Source organism: Grampus griseus (genome assembly GCF_964374135.1).
Source record: "Grampus griseus genome assembly, chromosome: 5".
Taxonomy (NCBI): Eukaryota; Metazoa; Chordata; class Mammalia; order Artiodactyla; family Delphinidae; genus Grampus; species Grampus griseus.
The window spans coordinates 82959504-82983178 of NC_138998.1; the positions used below are offsets into that span (position 1 = coordinate 82959504).

A 23675-nucleotide genomic window follows, 5' to 3' on the forward strand; every position below is an offset into this window, starting at 1 on the left:
AGTATCTCTATCCTCCTTTCAAACAATATAAAAATGTTAAAATATTTCATCTTCAATCACCCCTGCCCTTATCTTACATATTAATACTGTCTAATATTTTAGATCCAACTTGTTTTTATATTCCATTTAATAACTGGTATTATTTAACTTTTTATAGTAAGAATTTATTTAAGATTCCTTAGGTGGTAACCAATTTCCAGTGTGCTGTTGACTGGCAAAAGCTGATTGTGTGTATCTCTTTCCAACTCTTCATTCAGTCACATTATGTTTGTAGTTTGAAGTTGGCCATGGTGGGAGTATTTATACAATAGAAATAAGTAAACACTACAAATCTGGGCTTTTTTTTTCTTGGAAGAATCATTTGTTGACTGTTTACCAGTACACCACTTCCAGTATTCTTATTTTTCATTTGTTTTTTCATCCAATCCTTTATTCTGGGTTAAATTTACTTATTACTAATTTATATTTTTATATTCTTTTAATGAAGGCAAATTATAAGCAAACTTCTGATCCTCATTTGAAAACGTACTTTATTCTTACTTTTTAAAATTTGAAGTATAGTTTATTTACAATGTAGTATTAGTTTCAAGTGTACAGCAAAGTAATTTAGTTATATAGAAATGTATATTTTTTAGATTATTTTCCAGTGTAGGTTATTACAAGATATTGAGTATAGTTCCCTGTGCTATATAGTAAATCCTTGCTTAGTTATTTTATGTATAGTAATTTATATCTGTTAATCCAGAACTCCTAATTTATCCCTCCCCACCCCTTTCCCCTTTGGTAACCATAAGTTTGTTTTCTATGTCTGTGAGTCTATTTCTGTTTCATAAATAAGTTCATCTGTATCATTTGTTTAGTTTACACATATAAGTGATATCATATGATATTTGTCTTTGTCTGACTTACTTCAGTTAATGTGATAATCTCTAGACCCATTCATGTTGCTGCAAATGGCATTATTTCATTCTTTTTTATAGCTGAGTAACATACCATTGTGTATATGTGTGTGTGTGTATGTGTATAAATATATATGGTGTATATATATAAATACATATATATATGGTATATGGTATATGGTGTATATATATATACATATATATATATGTATATATATATACACCATTGTATATATTGCTTATCCATTCATCTGTCGATAGACATTTAGGTTGCTTCCATGTCTTGGCTATTGTAAATAGTGCTGCTGTGAACACTGTGGTGCATGAATATTTTTGAATTAGAGTTTTTGTCTTTTCTGAGTATATGCCCAGGAGTGGGATTGCTGGATCATATGGTAACTCTATTTTTAATTTTTTAAGGAACCTCCATACTGTTCTCGACAGTGACTGCATCAGTTTACATTCCTGCTAACAGTGTATGAGGATTCCCTTTTCTTCACACCCTCTCTAGCACTTAATATTTGTAGACTTTTTGATGATGGCCGTTCTGGCTGGTGTGAGGTGATACCTCATTGTAGTTTTGATTTTGATATTCTCACTTTCTAATGATAGTTTATTTGACTATATAAACTACCGTACTTATTTATTTTCCCTCAATACTTTGAAGATACTATTCCATTGTTTTCTAGATCCTATACTGTTGTTGTTGAGACATCAACTATCTATTTAGTTGAGTTTTCTGTATAGATAATCTGTCCTTACTCTTTGTCTTTGGTGTTTGTACAGGTTGTGGATTGTTTGGCTCTAAGATTCATTCTTTTCTCTTCTTCTTGGTTGTTTTTGAAGAGGGCTGACCGTTCAGGCTGAATTTCCTAGGCTACCAAATCAGTTTTCTTCTGCCAGGCTTCATCCAGTGGGAATCACTGGTGATTGACTGAGAACAGGGGGAAAGAAGAAATTTAAAAATGTCTCCTTTGTCAGCCTGGGTGACATTTCCAAACACTGCTACATCTCTGTAGTGGACCCAACTCCTGATGAACTGATTCACCAGGACTCCCTGTTTTACCCCTCTGTCCCTTGCCATTGCTAATTTCTGGGTTGTGTCATTATACCTTGGTTCACTTATCAGCCTCTTCTGCATACTTTATATTGCCTCATTTTAAACACTGTGAGTGGTTTATGTTTCCTTGATTGGATCATGAGTGATACAGTATTCTAGATTTCATTATAACATGTCCAGATTTGGATTTATTTTTATCTATTATTTTGGGGACTTGCTTTATGTATCTGATGTTCCATGTCTTTTTCAATTCTGGAAGAGATCCATTATTGCTTCAGATATTGCCTTTATGTCTTTATTTTCTCATTCTCTTATGTACTTTTAGACATGTTAAATCTTTTTTTTCTGTTCCTCATATTTCTTAATCTCTTTTTTATATTTTCCACCTTTCTCTTTTTCTTCTGGGTAAATTCCTTAGAATTATCTTTCATTTCAGTGATTCTTCCCTTATCTGCATCTAATGTGATATAGCCTCACTTCAGATGCTGACTTTAATACAAATTTCATTCCTTTAAATCTCTTTGGTTTTTATCAAATCTGCTTTTCCATGTTTTTATCTACCTATTTTTGCCTCTTTCTTTTAAAATTTTTATCATTTTAAACATTTTGTCCCACTGAAGTGTGAGATTAATATTCTCTTACTTCAGTTCTTAAGACTGTGCCCTCCCTATTCATTTTCTAACTTAATGCTTATATTTGATGTAAAGCACTTTTGTGTCTGCTGACTCCTATATGAAAAAGCCTTTCCTTATGTGTTTGATATCTTTGATATGTGAGCTCTTAATTGAAGTTTGCTTTTCCTGTGAGACTCCCACGTAATCTGGGTTGTTGAAGGTGTCCTGGTACAGAGTGTTTTTTTTTTTCTTTTTCTAGGTAGTCCAGGCATATTACTTGGTTGCCGTTCTCTGTGGTTGTCATTATTGTAAACCTGCTTTTTGTCCCTGAGGCTTCCTGATTATTACTGAGTTGGATAATACCTCTGGTGTGTTGTATAACATCATAATAATGCCCTGTCTTTCACATCCCTTTTCTTCCTGTCTTTTTGGAATTTTAATTTATTGTAAGATCAGACATTTTAAAACTTTTGTTTGTGTATGCGTTTTTGTATTTTCTGTTTTAAATGTGGTACCTCTATGTTTTAACAGGAACATTCCTGTGTGAATCTAGCCTAACATTTTATAGAAGAGCTTACTTCTTCCAGAGGATCTTTTTACCATTCCTTTGGCTTGAATGCTTTTTCTCTGTGGTTATCTTCCTGATTCATTTTTGTATTTATTTCAGGTCTTTACCTAAATGTGATCATTCAGTGATATCATCACTGGTCATACTATCTGAAATTTCAACCACAACTCCCCCCCATCCTAGAATTTATTTCTCCCTTCCTCACTTTATTTTAATTCCTTAACATGGACCATTATCTATCATTCTATGTATTCAACTTATTTTTCTTGCTTACTGTCAGTTGCCCACACAAAAACATAATCTCCGTGAGATCAGAGATTTTCATCTATTTTGTTCATTCCTATATTTTCACCACCTAGAATAATGACTGGCTCGTAGTAAATACTCAATAAATATTTGTTTAATAATGGATGAAATATTCATTGTCTGTGTATTGTGTGCCTGTCCCTGAACTAGGTGGTGATGATACAAAGGAAAGAAAAATAGACAAGATTCCAGCCCTCATGAAGATGGCAGCCTTACAGAGAGCATAGATAGACTTAAAAATCACTGTATCACCACAAGTGGACAAAGGTTATGAATTCAAATGAACTCTTTTAATGAACTTATTGGTACCAGGTGGGCATTCCTTGAGGTTGCCCACCATGAGGTTGCATGGTGCTTACTTCTGGTATGCAACGTATCTAAGACCTCTTAATCTCTTTTTTTATCTAAGAACAGACCAAAGAATACACACACACACACAGACACACACAGACACACAGACACACACACACACACACACACACACACACACACACAGAGACTAGAAAGATAATGATTTAGCCAGAAAACAATTTTTTTTTTTTCCCCGGTACGTGGGTCTCTCACCGCTGTGGCCTCTCCCGTTGCGGAGTACAGGCTCCAGACGCGCAGGCTCAGCAGCCATGGCTCGCGGGCCCAGCCTCTCTGCAGCAAGTGGGATCTTCCCAGACCAGGGCACAAACCCATGTCCCCTGCATCAGCAGGTGGACTCTCAACCACTGCGCCACCAGGGAAGCCCAGAAATCAATCTTCATGAGGGAGCTGAAGTAGTTTGACTACAGTAGTAAGAAAATGAAAGTAACTAAGCACGAAAAAAGAATTTCCAATAAAGTTTTCATGATAGCCAGTTTCTCTTCCAGTGTTGGTAGCCCCTGTATGATGATCACAAAATGCAAAAAAGTGCCTAACTCTACATTCTGATGCCTTGTGATTGTACCTAAAGAGCTAGTACACATTTGGCTTTTATAACTCTGCAAGTAGTACACAGAGGAGGATATGCTATTACCTTACCACAGTAAATAATAAAGTTCATGGCTATATTTACACAGGCTGAGTTTCCAGTATGTGAATTCAAGTGAAGAATGTTAAATCTCTAATATGTGTTTAATGTACATTTCAGTTGATTTTTCTCCTAACTGTAATGGTAGCAATTATTTTATATGTGGGGAAGGCTGTGTCACCTAAGAAAAAGCTAATAGATTTTTTTGGCAATTTTTCTATCATGTTAAAATGTCTTTCCATTTCTAAGTGCTGTTATGTTCTTGCTGCTCTGTCTTTTGCTTTTTTAACTTATTGTCCCTCACATCTACTTACTTTTTTTTTTGCCTTTGAATCCTTTTTCTTTCATTTTTCTCTACCCAAAATGTCTGCTCCTGGGCTTTTCAAATCATATCTCTATTTTGCTGCAGACACTGGCTGGCCAACACAAAAGAACTAATTTGTAGTAAGCCCCTTCTCCTAAATACCATGAATTATACTAGTAGTTGCTTTCATATATACAATCTCATTCAGTCACCATTAAAAACTCTGCATGCTAGATAAAAGGCCCCCATTTTAAATAAGATGAAACTGAGTATTTAGGGAGATTATGTAAGTTCCCCTAGGATACACACTGAGTAAGCTGGAATTCAAACCCTAAACTTCTAGTTGGAAATGGTTCCATTGCTTCATCTAGATGTTGTGCTTACAGCCTACCTAGTATTGCTTTTGAAGTTTTCCGGACTTGCCATTGATTGAACAGAATTTATAATAAAAGAGTACGTACAGCATCAAGTCTTCCATGTAACAGATAGACTTGGAATGTAGAGCAAATAACAGTAGGGGTAGCTGTTACCTATCTAATTTTACAGTCTCTTTTGATTGAAAACTGCTGCTCTGAACCTCATATTTACACATCTGACCAATACTTATTGAGTGTTTATTGTGTGTCAGGCACTAAACCAGACCCTGGATATAGAGTGCTGAACAAAATAATGTGGCCTCTATGGAATGTACAGCCTAGTGAGGGAGCGAGAGAATAAACAAATAAACCAATAACCACATGGATAATTCAAACTGTAATGAATTCCACAAAAGAATAAAATAATGGTTGACTCTGTCTCAGGAACAGTAGTCAGATCCAGCCTCTCAGAGACTTAGAAGAACCACACAATTGGTTAGGAACTGCAGAACTCTTTGAGGGAACTCTGTGTCTCAACTTCTACTGTACCAGGTATCTGCTAAAGGGTGAGATTTGGGTGACTCCTATCCACCCTGGGGCCAAACCAGCCAGGCTTTCTAATCTGTTGTTAACATTTGAGACTCAGATTCTGATCATCTAGTTTTGTACTGATTAAGAGGACAAGTAAGAGGGAAAAGTAAAAGAAAAGAGGTTGGAAGATTAGTCCTTTAAAGATTGAAAAATAATTTGTTTAGGAATGCAAGTCTTTAATTTTTCAATGTGAATTTTCTTAATCATCAGGAATAGGTGATAACACAACTCATTCAACATTCCTTTACCCAATATTTAACCCATACCTACTATTTATCCATTAGGTACTGTACTAGGGACTAATGACATAATGGTGAATAAGACAAAACCTCTGTTCCTATGTTTACAGTCTTATGTGAAAGACAAATACAATGCAGTGTGATGATTATTATGACAAGATTAAGCACAGGACATCAGATTCTGGAGGAGGTAATATTTAAATTAAGACCTCAGGAATGTGTACAAGCTAGTCAGTAGAATTTTCACATTCATAAGAATAAATCCTTTCCATAGTCGTAGCTTCAGGTTGTGAATATTTTGAAAATATTATTCTTGACATTTATCTAAATTCCAGTTTTGGTAATTTTCTTTACTAGATCCTAAACTTTAAGGTAAGAAGTTAAGTTTTTAAAAATCATCTATTGGGGCTTCCCTAGTGGCGCAGTGGTTAAGAATCCGCCTGCCAATGCAGGGGACACGGGTTCAAGCCCTGGGCGGGGAAGATCCCACATGCCGCGGAGCAACTAGGCCCGTGAGCCACAACTACTGAGCTCGCGCGTCTGGAGCCTGTGCTCTGCAACAAGAGAGGCCGCAATAGTGAGAGGCCCGCGCACCGCGATGAAGAGTGGCCCCCGCTCGCCGCAACTAGAGAAAGCCCTTGCACAGAAACAAAGACGCAGCACAGCCATAAATAAATAAATAAAAATAAAAATCATCTATTAAAAAACTATTTTCTCTTTAATACACTCTGAAGTGTGACTTATAAGATAGAGTTATTAACATTTAGTGTATTGTGGGTCAGGTTTCTACTGGAGAGTTCAAATTCATCATGTTTATACATAAAATTTGATATTAAATTGTTTCATTTTAAATGGTAGCCAATAGTCATAGAAAATTTAAATATAGAATTATTTTATAAGCTTAGCTTTTCATACATTCTGTAGCTTTATTAGAGCTGGTCTAACCTAAGGTCTAGACAGACCAACTGTGCCCTTGGTTTAACGGGTGTTTATCATATGATTTCCTTTTCCTTCCTTATTGCCCTTTATCTGTTTCCAGTTCACATGTTTGATAAATAGATAACTGTTGCCTCTCTTTCTTCCTGTTTCTGATAGGGCTAACTCTAACTCTGTAACTTACAAAAATAAGCATAACTAACAAGTTTTTCAAGCCTACTTTTAAAATTATAATTTCTCTTAATCTTCATAGACTTTCTGTTCAGATAAACTCCAGAGGTTAGGGCACCTCAATTTAAAAAAAAGTAAATTGTCTTTATTGATCATTAAAATCTATATTTTATAATAATATAATAATGATAGAGCACCCAGATTAGTTGTGGGTCTGGAAGAAGTAAACACATAGTAAATAAAAATATTTTGGATTACATAGTGTCTTTTCTCAAAATAGGTCAAATTTAAAATATAAAGCACTAAATATTCCTAAGACTGCTTACTCAGTCGTGGGGCAAATGTTTTTTAGTCTAAATTTAGATTCAGAGCTCTTTTATGGAGCCATTGCTCCTGCAGACCCAGCCGAGGCCCTTTTCAGTGTCCTAAGTGAATTAGGTATTAGATTTATTAATGCCTCAGGCCCATCCAGTATGAAGGGAAGATAAACGTTTTTGCACTTCACGACATATAGTTGGACCTATTCAGTTCCTACTGGGGAACACAGCTGTGCCAACCTAGAAGTGAAAAGAACTTAAAAAAAAAAATCCTCTATAGTATATCTCCATCTGGAATGGTACTGATAGTACCTTTACACTCATATGACCCAAACAATTCTAGGGATTATATAAACTGCAATGGATTCTAAAGATACCATGTAACAATTCTGAATTTGTGCTGTCCTCCAAATCAAAACAGAAATAAGGTCTAGAACAACATCAGTATGCATTCATTTGTGTATTTCAAGCCCTGAGAGAAAAACCCACTGTGATATTTTTTACTTATATTTGCAAACCTTGTGTTATATGTGAGCTCAGGTCATTTGCAGGGTCTCTTTAGAATACATAAAAAAGTGATACTGCTCACGTGTGATCATTAAGGAGTCTGCAACACCTGGTCCTGATTCCAGTTGCATAATTATGTTCACTTTTGTCCTTATATTTCCATTTCCTGATTGTTTCAGTTAGGTATAGACAATGATCTTTCATTTTTCATTCAGGAAAATGGGCAGTATTGCTGCACGTGTTACTTAGATCCTACTGCCTTACCCTTCAGTAATAGAAATCGTGCTTTAAAATGCAGGTTAGGGTTGCTTATCCTGGCTATTAATATTGTTATAGTGTTTCCTGATTCAGAGATGCTCTGTGAACATCCAGCACATGACTGGCTCTTGGATGAGCTGTGGAATATAGAGTGATATCTTGAGCAAGTTGTCTTTCTATCTCCTCACTCCTTCTTTAGCTTAGCTCTTTAGCTTAGAAGTACAGACATCCCCTCTTTTTCTCATACAACTACAACAGTACTAATAGCTTCTGTTCAGCAAAGTTTACTTTATAGCAGGTACTGTGCTAGTTCCTTTACATACCTATAACGTGTAATAGGCACAAACAATCCTATAGGGTAGGTAATGTGATTATCATTTTACAGACAGGGAAAATGTAACTCGCTCAAGATCACACAATTGAAAAGAGAGATCTAGAACTTGATTCCAGGTTTCTCTGATAGCAAAAGCTAATCACTTAACCACCACCGTACCTCATATAACTCCGCTGCTGTCTCCAACCCACAGATCATTGATCACTTCAGTAGCTTCTCTTACCACTTGGCACTGCCTCAAACAGGCTGACCCCACTGACTGAACCTCAGAACCATCGTGTGACACTAGCTTCAGAGAGGCAAATGCTGATTATGGTTACAGGCCACAAGGAAACTGAACTGTCATGGAGAGAAACTCTGTGCTGCATTATTTTATCTGCACAACAAAAATGGTTCACATCCACCACCACCATCACCACCACCACCCCTTTGGTTGTTAGAGATCCCCTCAGCACTCGTCTATCCCCCCTTACCTTCTTTTCTTTCCCTGGAGGCAGTGTTATAGTAGTGTCTTTGGCAAGGTTAGCAACTAATTCATTTATTTACTTTGGTTGACAATAAATAACTATAACCTGTTAATAATTGTGCATATGTTTATATGGCTTTAGATAATCTGAGACAATCGTATACCTCTGGTATCTGAGATTGACTCAGTATTCTTTCATACCTGGTTTCCTATTATATAACTCTATTAATAAACAGTAGACTACATACAGATAAAAAAATACATACTTATAGAAATTTATTAGGGCATTTTATAAGTGATACACATTCACGTACTTAAGAATTTTGTTGAGTGTTAAATATCCGTTTTTGCTCAATAATACAAAAAAAACCCCACCTGATATGTGTTTTCTTAAAGTGCACTAGATCTGTCACAAATGCCTTAAACTGTATATATTGTGTTTACATCTTTATGTGAGCTGTATGTACATATTTTTTGTTTAGTTTTTTGTTGTTTGTTTTTTAAGACTATTTTTTTAGGTCAGTTTTGGATTCACAGCAAAATTAATAGGAAGGTGTTATGTACATACTTTTCAGAACTTTTTAATTTTTTTTAAATCTTTCTTTTATAATTAAAAAAAAATATTTTTTTTTGGCTGCATTGGGTCTTCGTTGCTGCACGTAGGCTTTCTCTACTCACGGCAAGAGGGGGCTACTCTTCATTGCTGTGCACGGGCTTCTCATTGCTGTGGCTTCTCTCGTTGTGGAGCACGGGCTCTAGGCACGCTGGCTTCAGTAGTTGCAGCACACGGGCTCGTAGTTGTGGCATGCGGGCCCTATAGTGCATAGGCTTCAGTAGTTGCAGCGTGCGGGCTCAGTAGTTGTGGCGCATGGGCTTATTTGCTCTGCAGCATGTGGGATCTTCCCAGATCGAACCCATGTCCCCTGCATTGGCAGGCGGATTCTTAACCACTGTGCCACCAGGGAAGTCCAGCACTTTTAAATTGTTAGTTCTGTGAAGGTAAGATGTTTTCTAATTTGTCTTTTAGAATATCATAATGCTGAACAACTTTGAATGCAATAGATGCTCACTATATATACTGTTGACTTATTGAACAAATTAGTTTGTAATAGGTTGAACAGATTTGTAGTCCTAAATTGTTCTTGCCATCATTTCACTCTGCATAATTAAGGAAGTTTTACTAAGATGATTAAAAATTTGTTATTGAATTACTGGTTTAGATTCTAAAGCAGTGGGATAAAAGAGACCATGGCTATACCCCTATGAGGAACCAGTAAGGATGAGTTTCTCACTGTAGGTATACTTAGTGGATTTTATGTGTGACTGAGTTAATTTATTTTGCTTACGAAGGTTAGATTTATCACTTACATATGGCACTCTAAAACTTTTTTCCCTTACCCCCCTGACAACTAATATTTTTCTTATTATAAAAGTAATGTTTATCATAGAGATTAACTATACATGAAATTAAAAAGAAAAAATTAAAAACATGCATAATCTTATTATCCAGATATAATCACTTTTAATATTTTTGTGTGTTCTTTGTTTTTTTCTCTCAGCTGCACAATTTCATTATGTCCATGCAGTTGGTACTCTATATATTTATAAAACATTATAGTACCACAAGCTACCTTGTGAATTGTTTAAAAATATTTCTTTATATGGATGTGCTATGCTTTATTTATTTTTCTACTGTTGGACATTTAGGTTAGTTTCAGTTTTTTGCTATCATACAAATTACCTTTTTAACATAAATCTCTGTTGGTTTTCAGTTATGTAAGATATATTCCTAGAATTAAAATTACTGAGTAAAGATTCTGAACTTTAAGTTCTTGATCATATTACTCAACAGTTTTCCCGAAAATTTTTAGCAATTTACACTCCTATCAGAAGTGTATGACGAAGTGTTTCATTGAGTCATCATCAAAATTGATTATTTCTTCTACACACTTTTAAGCAAGTATTATCAACTAGATATAATGACTTTAATATGTTACTATCATCAACTGTGTTCAGAAGTATATAAAATAAGTATTTTAGTTTGCTTTCAGAGAGAATTATGAAATATGCTTAAGGGTCACAGTAGTTCAGAGGCTACATTTTGCAATACAGTTTCCACTTACATGCAAATATTTTTCGGGTCTAATTGTGAACTGTGCATACTTTGTTTAAGCTGGATTTCTTTGTCAATACCTACTTTGTTGGCAGTTATCTCAAAGTGTGTTGCGTTGAGGCATCACATTTAGTGTGGCTTCAGCATTCCCTCTTGTAGTGATCGATATCATTTCTATTTGCTGTTGCAATTTGAAGTTAATGAACATCGAGTTTACTTTTATTTAATTATGCATTTTTGTGGAGCTCTACAAAAGCACCTTTCTTCCACACAAACCCAGACTGAGTGGAGATGAATCTGAGTGGTTTCATTTTATAGAGTAGCAGTCATATTTGTATTAGGAAAGCAATAGTCTTGGAAGAATACCAAAGAAAAAAACCATTTTTAAGTGTTTGTCTCATCCTCTAGTGAAAGCATTTTCCTTTCAGAGGCCATGGTACTTGTTTTTGATCACACTGCTCCAGGATGCTCTGTGTGTATATAGTTCACACATGAATTTAGGGTGAACTGAGATATCTTATGGGGAAAATATAGACATAAAATTACCCAACTATTTAAGAACTGCAGTCTTTTCTACTTCTCTGCAGAATGTCTCAGCATAAATAGTGGCTGCACTTAGAAAATCATTTTTACTTAAAAAATATATTTGTTTTACATTTCAGAGTACCTGATAAATTGCAAGTCTGTTTGTGCCCCATAGCTGCACAGGTACGTATATGAATTACCTATAGTTATATTAATCTGTATATTAACTGGCAAGTTATTAAAATTTGGGGTATTAAAATTGCTTACAGATTTCATAATGTGAAAATGTTAATTTTTGAGTACTTACAAATATTGACAGCGTCAAAGGATAGTACATTTTACACATACCTTGCATTTCACTCTATTGTAAGAATCAGATAAACATTTCTAAGATTTGTTGAAGCAGAATAATTTTAATTACAAAGCATTCATCTGGTAGAGAGATTAGAGAGTGTTTTATGGAACAGTACTATTAAAGCAACTACTGACGTGCAGTCAGAGACTATTGCAAAACCACTGTTTTTTGACACTTGTTTTATTTTCAAACTTTTTATGCTGCTTTTTATTTTCTGTGGTGGTTGCTTTAGGTAAGGAGTAGTTGCAGATGTCTGCTTCACTGTCTCAAGCACTACAGTAACAGGAAAAAAATGTTTGCACCTGTTTAAAAATCTCAACTGTGTGGTGTTGTGGTTCCTGGGCAACAGGCAGGAATTCTCAAAAGCTTGGTTGCACCTGCTCAATTGTTGCTTGCAGCTGTGTCATAAGATTGAGAGCACAGAGAAGTTTGTTAGCAGTTTGCTTGTGCTGTTACGTATTTTGTGTACTTCGAGTTTGAAAGATTCTTACTTGATGTAGACTTTGAACTATTACATTGGTTTATTATAAAACTCACTGATTTTAGCTCCCAAATATTTTATCCAAATTCTTCGTTCTCAGTATCAAATATTTTTTTAGCCGCTGATGACTGCCCTAGATAATGTTTATGTTAACTTCTTTAAAGGATACCTGGGGAGAGTAGATCTCTCAAGATAACTGGGTTGATAATAATTTTTGTCCTCATAGAGACACTTTCTGTTTGGCTCAATTTCACTATGTTGGCAACCCCGCTATGTGAGGCTGGGTGTAGTTATTGATCCATTTAGCTGAACAGATTTGAAAGCATTTGGCTATTAGTGGACACATGGGGCATATTCAGAAAATTTAAGTGTATATTGTAAGATGATTTCTTGATTTGTGCGTGTGCCTCTGTTGCAGTAGGATGGAAATGAGAGAGAAAAAAGCAACAATTAAATAATGATCTTAGAAAAGGGGCTAAAATCCAGATGTAAATTTTAAGGCTGGAATATCATCCTTTAATTCTATCAAATCCTAGTCACCTGATATTTTTCCCTAAGTGTTGCTGTTAGTGATGTTAAGTTTCTTTTGGGTAATAGCTCTATATATTTTCTGACAAATATCTATATTTTTAATATAGACAACCTACTACAGAGTATATCTTATACTAGTTAAGTAAAGTTCTATAAATATAATATAAAAAGTGAGAACTCAGGTCTTCCCTGGTGGTCCAGTGGGTAAGACTAAGCATTCCCAATGCAGGGGGCCCGGGTTCCATTCCTGGTCCGGGAACTAGATCCCGCATGCATGCTACAACTAAAAGATCCCGTGTGCTGCAACTACGACCCGGCACAGACAAAATAAATAAATAAATAAATTTTTAAAAAGTCGCAACTCAGTAAACAAAGTATTTAATTGAATAATTTATTTGGTAGTACCCAATTCCCAGTATTGAAAACTTACTCAAATAACCTGCATTATTCTTCCTAAAAATGCTTCAGTAAAAAAATGCTAAAGGGTTTCCATCAGTATTTAGTAACATAAAATCTTAGAGCTTGTGTATCTTCTCCTTTTATTGACCCATTTAAATCTGTTTTTTTTAAACTACCATAATATGAATTTAACTGACCTCTTTGGGAGTAGGAAACATCGGTACTGAGCTAAATATACGTTGTCCACAGACTCTTAATACAATGCCTTGTACATAGTAGGTGGTCAGTAAATGTTGAATGAATGCGTGTATGAATAAAACATGTCTGGAAGGATAAAGAGTCCTAGAAACTTGTTACTTGTTGTATATTGTGGATGGTCCTGATGGACTTCCTTCAGGTCTCATACTGATGATGAGACGGAGATGAGAATACTAATAAATTCTGTCCTTAAAATGCAAATGAATATGTAGGAATTGATCCCCGTCACAATCAAGAGTTGCCATTACACTATTTGCAATGTGCTTTGTATTCATTTTGCTGACTATGAGAAAAGTCTTTTTTTTTTTTACGATAAGAAAGGGAGTGGGTCTTAGAATTTCTTGAGCCCTGGGGACCTGGCCAGTCCCCCCGGGTCTAGAAAATCTTTTTTTTTTTTCCCACTCTTATTTATTTATTATATTTTTTAACATCTTTATTGGAGTATAATTACTTTACAATGGTGTGTTAGTTTCTGCTTGGTGCTTTGTGACCACCTAGAGGGGTGGGATAGGGAGGGTGGGAGGGAGATGCAAGAGGGAGGAGATATGGGGATATATATATATGTATGGCTGATTCACTTTGTTATAAAAAAGAGAAAAGTCTTTATATTATCCCTATTTTATGCACAATGCTGAGGCATTCAATGACTAAGTCACTTGTCACTTTGGAAATATTTTCAGTATAGGAATAAATAAATCTCTGTGTTATGTGAGCAGTGCCATGAGTTTCCTGAGCAATCACTTTCTCCCCCAAACCCCCTACCCCCACCCTAATTCTGTCTCATTGAAAACACAAAAATAAACTGTATGTTGACTTATGGCCTGGTAAGATTAGATCATATTAAAAAATTGGTGTTTTGCTAAACAGAAGTAATGGTCCCTGTGTTTGCTGTATACATGTTTATAATTATGGTTTCTATTATTCACTGAATTCTAACTGTAAATAAGTAGATATGAAGCCAAGCAGAGGTAGAGTCAAAATAGTGTGAGTTACGGCCTGCTTTAGATAGGCCCCTCTTATGTTCCATTTTGTATGGCGTGAGGCAGTCACATAACAACGGCAGAGGTAGCAAAGTGAGCCAGTATCTATTGCATCAAAACATCTTGTTTAGACTTCTCAAATTTTAGTACCACTGCTTGATGATATTCATGGGTACTATTAAGCTTGGAAGTATCTTTCCTCTGGGAACAGTTTTTCTTTCACCTTAGTTTACACCGGTGGGTGAGAGGCCAATATCAGGGACATTATTTTTTTTTTCCAGAAACTTAGTTTGGTAGAATCAACTATATCCTCTGTTAGACTAACATTAGAAATTAAGAGATGAACCAAGAACATGTATTAGCTAGAATACTAAACCAGATGATAGCAAATGCTTCAGTGACTTGTACTAGAAATTACAGTATGGAATACTCAGGAGGGAGAAATCACCTAGGATTCCTGAGCATAAATGCAGATTTCCCTGTGATTTCAGGGTTAAAGAAATAAAGGAAGAAAATCAATATTTATTGAGAACATAGAATGTCTAGATATAATTTCTTTCTTTCTCCCCTTCTTTTCCTCCCTCCCTTCCTCATTTCCTTCCTTACTTTTATTCCACACAATAATGAATGCCTACTATTTGCTAGACCCTGAGCTAGGCTAAATAGATAAAGTCTTTGCCCTCAAAGAGCATACAGGCTAGTAGGAAACAAAGATATATCAGCAGAACTCCTTTTGTCTTCACCACTTATTAGTATGGACCCAGACAAGTTACCTAATTTTTCTGTTCCTTTGTTACTTCTTTGAAAAATTGGAAAAATAATAGTATCTACCTTATGTATTGCTGTGTTGAGTTAAATATAACATAATACACATAAAATTCTTAGTCCAGTGTTTAGCATGTAGCAAGTGCTCAATAAATCTTACTATACTACTATTATTTCTAACACCACCGCCACCACTACTACAATTTAGATGCTGAAGAAAGACCCTCTACTTGCCCGAGAGCAGGTACCCTGGTCTGGACATTGTCACAGTGATTGTCGTAAAGGTTCTCTCTAGTTACCTCTGCTTCTAGGGATTTAGAAGAAGTCCTAAAAATTACATAGTGTTAGAACTTGAAGGGACCTTAATGGTCAACTATTTATTATCTTTGTTTTATCCATGGTGAGAAAATAAGCTCAGAAAAGTTGATGTACTTGTCAGGGTTATACAGTATAGTAGGTGAGAGATGTAACAATTTGAAACCAAAACTTTGGATTCTTGGTCTAGTGTGAGATACCTCATGTAGAAAAATATTAGTGTTAATTTTTTTTCTACTAGTGATTGGAGAGTTGATTCCTTATCTCCAGGAAGTAAATGGACTATATCAAGTTGTTGGAATACTAACCACAAGACAAGCTATCACTGCACTGAATCTAAAAGACCTTCAGCCTTTCTCATAAAGGGGTTAATTTCATCTAAATTGATTGAAGCCTTTTAGTTTGTGTTTGTGAATAACTGGTTTCTTCTTAAGGAGAATAAACTGAGTCACGTTTAGCAAGACATCTACTACCTAAGTGACTTCAGATGATTTAAAGGAGACTGCGAATACCTTAAATAACTCAGCATCTTAAAAGTTAATGATATGTTAGGGTATCTGGATTCTAAATCTCTTGCCTGACTTTGAACTTAGGAGCTTTGGAGTTCAAATGACCTTCACTGAATTCCAGTCCCACAGTTCAGTAGCTGTGTGACCTGATCAAGGTTGTCTAACCTTGCTAACACTCGAGTTTTCTTATCTAAAATTTGTTGGTAACAGTGTCTACCTTTTCAACGATAGATGTGAAGATTAAAGTCGATTAGGTATACAAAATACTTCATTTAGTGCATAATACACACTAGTATTTCATAAATATTCTTTTCTCTCCCCTTGTTAAAATATAAAAGTTGTTATGATAGGCAGTATAGGAATTTGGAGGAAGTATAAGATTCACCCATTAAGAAAGTTAATTTTGGCAAAGTTATGCCTTTGTGCTTTGTATTCATTTTGCAGTTGAGTATCTCAATTCATCTTGGTTAGAGTCACCATTTCTTTTTTTTTTTTTAATAAATTTATGTATGTATGTTTGGCTGCGTTGGGTCTTCATCGCTGCATGAGGGCTTTCTCTAGTTGTGACGAGCGGGGGCTACTTTTCGTTGCGGTGTGCGGGCTTCTCATTGTGGTGGCTTCTCTTTGTTGTGGAGCACGGGCTCTAGGCGTGCAGGCTTCAGTAGTTGTGTCTTGAGGGCTCTAGAGCGCAGGCTCAGTAGTTGTGGTGCACGGGCTTAGTTGCTCCGTGGCATGTGGGATCTTCCCGGACCAGGGATCAAACCCGTGTCCCCTGCATTGGCAGGCAGATTCTTAACCACTGCGCCACCAGGCAAGTCCCAGACTCACCATTTCTAACTGAACATGCTACATGTCTGTAGAAGCTGGGGCTGTTTAAAGAAAAGCTCAAGATGAAGATAATCACATCCACTTAAATGTCTGTTGATTATGGAAGTGTACCTTGCAGTGAAAGGGCTGCTGATACAACCCCCGGGCAACTTCACCCCTCTTTTGAAAGTCAGATACCCTTAAAACTAATCTTGTAAACAATGAGGAACCCATACTAGCTAATTAAACCATGTACTTTTACATGCATCCTAGTGAATTGAAGGTGGTTCTGTTGGCAAGATTTTCACAATCTAAGCAGCCACAGGTTTAGTGAGCAGAGTTGGCAATGAGTAAATGGCTTTATAAGGCTTTCTTTTTCTCTCAAAAAGGAAATTCGTGTAGTAAAATGTCTTGATAAGAAAAGTGGATTTGTGAATTTGTATATATGATTTTCCCTTATCTCTAATAAAAACTTGATAATCTTAATTGTAATAAACAAGTTTTTTTTTTTCCCCTGCCAGGCTTTTTATATTGCAACAGTATCTTCCTAAACAGCAATCAGAAAAGAAATAAGGGAAAAAGCACTAGATAATATATGAAATAGACTATTATTCAGTAGAGTTAATAAAGTTGACTTGCCTAAAGTCAAGTATACAGTTTTGACTATGATGAGTCAAGGTAAACATTAATCCTTAAGGAAATTTTTATTTAGTTGGGTATTAGTTTGCTAGGGCTGCTGTAACAAAGTATCACAAACTGGGCAGCTGAAACAATAGAAGTTTTCTCACTCTGGAAGCCTGAGATCAAAGTTTTGGCAGAGTTGGTTCTTTCTGAGGGCTGTGAGGGAAAGATCTGTTCTAGGCCTCTCTCCTTGACTTGTAGATGTCCATCTTCTCCCAGTGTCTCTTCACATTGTCTTCTCTCTATGCATATCTGTCTCTGTCTAAATTTCCCTTTTTTATAAGGATATCAGTTATCTTGGATTAGAGCCTTCAATTATTATCTCATTTTAACTTGGTTACTTCCTAAAGACCCTATCTGCAAGTAAGGTTACATTTTGAGGTACTGGAGTTAGGACTCTAACATATTTTTTTTTTGCAGGGGTGGGGGCATGATTCAACTCATAACAGTTGGGTTAAAATAGTTAACATTTATTGAGTGACTTTTATATTCCAGAGGGATGTTTATATATATATATATATATATATATTTATTATTATTATTATTATTGATCATCCTTACAACAATCTATTAGGTAGATGTTATTTTCCCCATTTTACAGGTGAAAAAAAACTTACACTCAGGAAGAATAAGCAATTTGTCCAAGATCATACAGCCAGTAAATGTTAAACGCTAGTATTTGAACCCAGAATTCAGTTCTGCCTTTTTAATGGGTAAGTTTCATAACAACTCAGTCAAAAGCCCCCAAAATACATTGAGCGTTTAAGGTTTTTTTTTTTTTTTTATCATTAGGGCTTGTGCCAAAGGACATTTTGTCCATAAAAAATGGTGCATTATTCTATCATATAAATGCCCAACATTGACTGCCGACGTCTTCACTCCTGAATTTTTTGCTGACACTTGTCTTTGAAGCCTTAGTGTTTTAGCTCTTCTGCACCTGATGAAGCTTTCGGACAGGATGGATTCTGAGCATGAACTGCATGGGTTGATTCTGGCCCCAGTTTGTGTGGATGGCATTGAGAGCAAAGTCATGCTCAGAGTCTGCTTCTCAACACGTGTGTACTCTGCTCTCCTTCTCTTTCTCTCGCTCCTCTCCTTCATCTTTGTTTTCAGTCTTAACAGGTAGTTTGTGATTTTTTTTTCCTTTTTTACAATCCCTGCCATGAGTTATTCCTTGAAAGGGAGTAAGTGTAAAGAATAATAAAATAAGAAATACCTCTGCTTACGTGAGAGCCAGTGCTGCCATAGGTATTTACTATAAACTGGCCACAGCCTTGTTGTTACTCATTCACAATGAGGAGCAAGGGGCAGTGTGTACGTTATTTTAAGTTTTCTATCTTACCATTGGAACAGTTTGTTCTCACTTTGAAGTTTTAAAGCAGACTTGCTCATGACCCAATTTCACTAATAATTCTCTTAAGTAACTCTTGTACTCATTTATAAGACTTTTTTCCATCCACTGTCTGTCTAGCCTGGTTTAAAATTTTTATATATGTACTTTTAAAAAATTGATTAGCTGGAGAGCTGCCCATTCCTCTGTGCTGTATAATAAGGATTTAAAAACTGCACACTGGATTCTGTATAGTGTAATTAAAACTGACCCACATTTGGACCTGAGTACACCAGGACTTAGCCAAACTTGCCATGAGCTGAGTTCTGGTGGCAGATGGAAACTAATGAGGACACACTCCACTCCAGAATTTCCCAGCTGCTTGGCCCCTTTTTGTACAAACAAGGTTTGGAGTGAAGTCCGGATCCCAAGAGCATGTTCTGTAAATGTGCTTGCTGTACCCAATGATTTGGGAAATGTTATCACAAAATCAGGCTGTTTCTAAGTATCCTTAAGACCTCAGCTACTCTCAGATTTTAGACATGAAAATTCAAAGAGACCTTTTATGCTCTCTCTAACCAATTTTTAATTTTAAAGTGAATTAAAATCACATTTCCCCTCCCTCCCACTCTGGTCTTTTTTCCTGTGCCTGGCGATAGAATGATCACTTTTATCCAAATGTGGAGCTTTGCAGGTGGTTGTCTCAGGATAGACTAGGTCTCCTTGCAACCTACAGATCTCTTCAACTGGTTTGATGTCCTGGGACTATTCAGGCAGATGTAATTGAATCAGTTTGAAGCAGCTGTAGCTGGCATGTGGTCTCTCAGATTGCTAGCACCTGCTTGTTTTTTTGCAACTCACTAGAGTGAAAGAAGTGCCAAAACCAGCATTGGTCTTGGAGCAGATAAAGCACTTCAAATCCTATATTCCATTCTCCTTCCAGTCTAGCCATATCACCATTGGTGCCTGAATTAATAAAGCCCCTTTTCATGATTATGTCTGAGGTAAACTTTTCCTTCTCATTCTTTTCAGTGTTGAGATCCTGACAGTATTGACCATGCTAGTCCAAAAATATAAGGGAGTATAATGGTGATCAGGTGGCTTTGGGGCTCTCTTATCATTAGACAACTGGGTAGCCTGTGGTTTGCAGAATCATTTAAATGAACGTACCAAATTCATTTGCTGTTCCAGCACAGTCTTATTGGCACAGAGAATGAACAGTTAATGTATAACAAACTGTGAGCTGTTATGGAATATGATAAATAACATTTGCTTAGCAGGAGGGAATGTAAAATGGAACTATTTCTCTAATGTAACTCTAAACTAATTGACATGGATTTCTTCAACACTTACTAGGTGCAAAAAGATGCAGGCTATTAAAAAAGGGATACAAATTCTAGGACCTACCAAATATGTAAAACATATTTTAAATATATATTTATTTATTTAGACTTTTTTTTAAAAGGCTTAAATCCATCTTTTTTTTTTTTTTTTTTTTTGCGGTACGCGGGCCTCTCACTGTTGTGGCCTCTCCCGTTGCAGAGCACGGGCTCCGGACGCGCAGGCTCAGTGGCCATGGCTCACGGGCCCAGCCGCTCCGTGGCATGTGGGATCTTCCTGGACCGGGGCACGAACCCGTGTCCCCTGCATTGGCAGGCGGACTCTCAACCACTGCGCCACCAGGGAAGCCCCTTAAATCCATTTTTAAAATGCTTATTTTCTTTATCTTCTGTTTGTTCCATTATTGGAACAACATATTATTTGGCAGGCATATATTTCATTCTTAAATATTACCAACCTACTGATGTTTAATTTGAACCTGAAGATGATAAAGACAACACATTTACCTAAAATTCACAGTTTATATAGTAAAGTTTCTTTAAAAATGGTTTAATGTTGATAATCTTTTGAGATTATTGAGTTTATGAATAATAGTAGTAAGAGTGAATTCTAAAAAAAGTCATTTTGTTATCAGCAGATTTTGCAAGGCATGACTGGATGCTCTGGACATAAAAAAACTATGGTCTTTGACTATAAGAATCTTATAGTATACTTGAAGGGACATGATATAAATTAAAGTAAGACACTCTCAGTATTAAATGCATGCTCTAGACCTGGATTTGGTGAAAAATAAATCCTATAAAAGTAAAAATATCAGCCCTCTTGCTGTCAAATGAAGGCCCTAGACCCAATGTCCCCCTACTCCCCTTCATTGCCCATGAAGGACCTCACTAATCCATCATGGTTCTCTCTGCCACTAAACCAGAACTTCGTTTAAGAATTCTCCTAAAGATGACACTTCAGCTAACCATTACAAATTGATGGCAGTTGATTTAAGATGAAACCCATTTGTCATCGCTGAACAAGTCATTAAGTAAATACTAAAGATATTCAGTGGAAATAAGAGCTCAGTGAGCTGCAAGTAAAATACAGGACTTGAGCTAGGCCTTGAAATAACATGAAACATAAGACTTATTCACAGATTTATTGTGCACTTTGCGGTACTTGGGCCACTCACTGTTGTGGCCTCTCCCGTTGCGGAGCACAGGCTCTGGACGCACAGGCTCAGCAGCCATGCCTCACGGGCCTAGCCTCTCTGCGGCATGTGGGATCCTCCCGGACCGGGACACGAACCCACGTCCCCTGCATCGGCAGGTGGACTCTCAACCACTGCGCCACCAGGGAAGCCCTATTGTGCACTTTGAATAGAACATTACACTTATCTAAAAAGAAACAAGAATTTTAAAAATACTCTATAACCTAGTCATTACTAATACTGTGGAATCATTTGCTTCTCAATAACAATTTTCTTTCATCTGTAACAATGATTTAATATTAATAATTTATAAAGTAACTGTTTTATACTGATTCATTTTAAACATCACATTTTGTTTTATTCATTCATTTATTCAATGCAAAGCATTCTAGCTATTGACATAACTATATTCATTCTCCACTTGATTATGTGAAAACCATAATCATCTACATCTTACTGAACTTATAAAGTCTTGGGAGACCAAAGCCTCCTAAAACAATTCAAATATAAATAGGCTCATCTCTGAGTTGTAAGAACCATTTATTTCTACCTTTAGAACACTTGGTGACTAGAAGGTTGATCAGAAGATTGGCTAACTAATATATATTAACTGCAGAAACAATTTACTAATAGTTAGTGATTAGTACATATCTCTTAGGTTAAAAAAAAGAAAAAAATAATAATTGATGTTTGCCATTTCCTAGAAAGGTAATCCCTTCAACAGTTCCTTCTTTGAACATGTAATGTTTAATGATGAATGCTTGTATCATCCTTATGATTTTGAGGGTCTTGAAGGGAATTTATCAAAATAATTTCTAATTTTCTAAGTATGTGCATTCCTGTATTTTTAGGGTAAAAATGTGTGAATAAAGCTTTCATCTCTCAAAATATATTTTCTTTAAAGTATTTTAACTTTTCACATTATTTAATATTCTCATTTTTTGTTAAGAACATCAAAACAGGATTGTACTAAACATCATGTCTTTTTAAGATAAAAACATGTAAATGAGTTACAGTCTTCTGAGTTTTGAGATTTAAGTAAGTATAGATGTATAATGATATGTACAGAAAAAAGTAGGTAAGTTGAAAATTAACTAAAAATGTTGCTTTTATAATGTGTTAGTTTTATGTAGCAAATAGGGTAACTGAGTCCAATATTACTTTAAGAAATGGTTAATTTTGGCTATTATGAGGTATTTCAAACATATTTCAAACACAATCATGCTGGTCTGATGCCTCAAGCAAAGCAATGTATACTTATTAGAGTCTTTGCCAGTGTCAGAATAGAATATACCCTCGGCTATAAGAAAATTGATTTTCCCCCTGTAAGTTTGTCATTCGATACTATATTTAACTTCCCATTGATCAAAAATAGGTATATTTACTTTCTGCATCCAGTTCTTCAAAAACATAAATAACTTTTCATTTGATGACTAATTTAAATCATGTCCAATTAAGTGATTTCAAGGATACCTTTGCTATTGATCATGTATTATCATAAAATATTAATTAATTATTTATGTCAATATGGTACTTGAGATTTTTAAAAATATAAATCTCATAATTAATAAAAAAATGACTAACATCTGTTTAAGACCAGTTTCTGGCTTTCCTGAAAGTAAGAGATTAGAAGAGGTTATATCACTTTTAGATGGCATCTATTTATGGGATTTAAGAGGGAACAACTCCAAGTAGAAAACAGTTTATCACTTTTAAAGTTTGACTTACCACTACAAGCGAGCATCATTATAACCTCCCACTAAGTTTTCTCATTGGTCTCTCTTTGTCCTTGGATGCTCCTGTCAACTAGGGGCTTCAAGGTCACCATTTACACTTATGAAACTGCTGAACCCTCTTTTACTGTTTTAGACCTGGAAAGCACAGAGAAATTGTGTTAGCTTCCTAGGGCTGCTGTAACAAATTGCTACAAAATGAGTGGCTTTAAACAACAGAAATTTGTCCTCTCACAGTTATGAAGGCGAGAAGTCCAAAATCAAGGTACAGCAGGGCCACAATTCCTCTGAAGACCCTAGGTGAGAATTTTTCTTGCCTCTTCCACTGTTTGGTGGCCCCCAGTGTCCCTTGGCTTTTGTCAGCATAACTTCAAACTCTGCTTCCATCTTCACATGGCCTTCCCTTCTGTGTGTGTCTCTGTTCTCTCCTCTTC

General features: G+C 35.9%; 1 protein-coding gene across 1 annotated transcript in view; it reads left to right on the plus strand.

Moving 5' to 3' along the window:
• Positions 1-23675, plus strand: part of ZBTB20 (zinc finger and BTB domain containing 20) — a 797618-nt gene that overhangs the window by 235500 nt on the left and 538443 nt on the right. The window contains exon 4 of the mRNA XM_082654615.1: positions 11699-11744. The gene's annotated coding sequence lies outside the window, so the exon portion shown is untranslated. The remainder of the gene's footprint in view (positions 1-11698; positions 11745-23675) is intronic.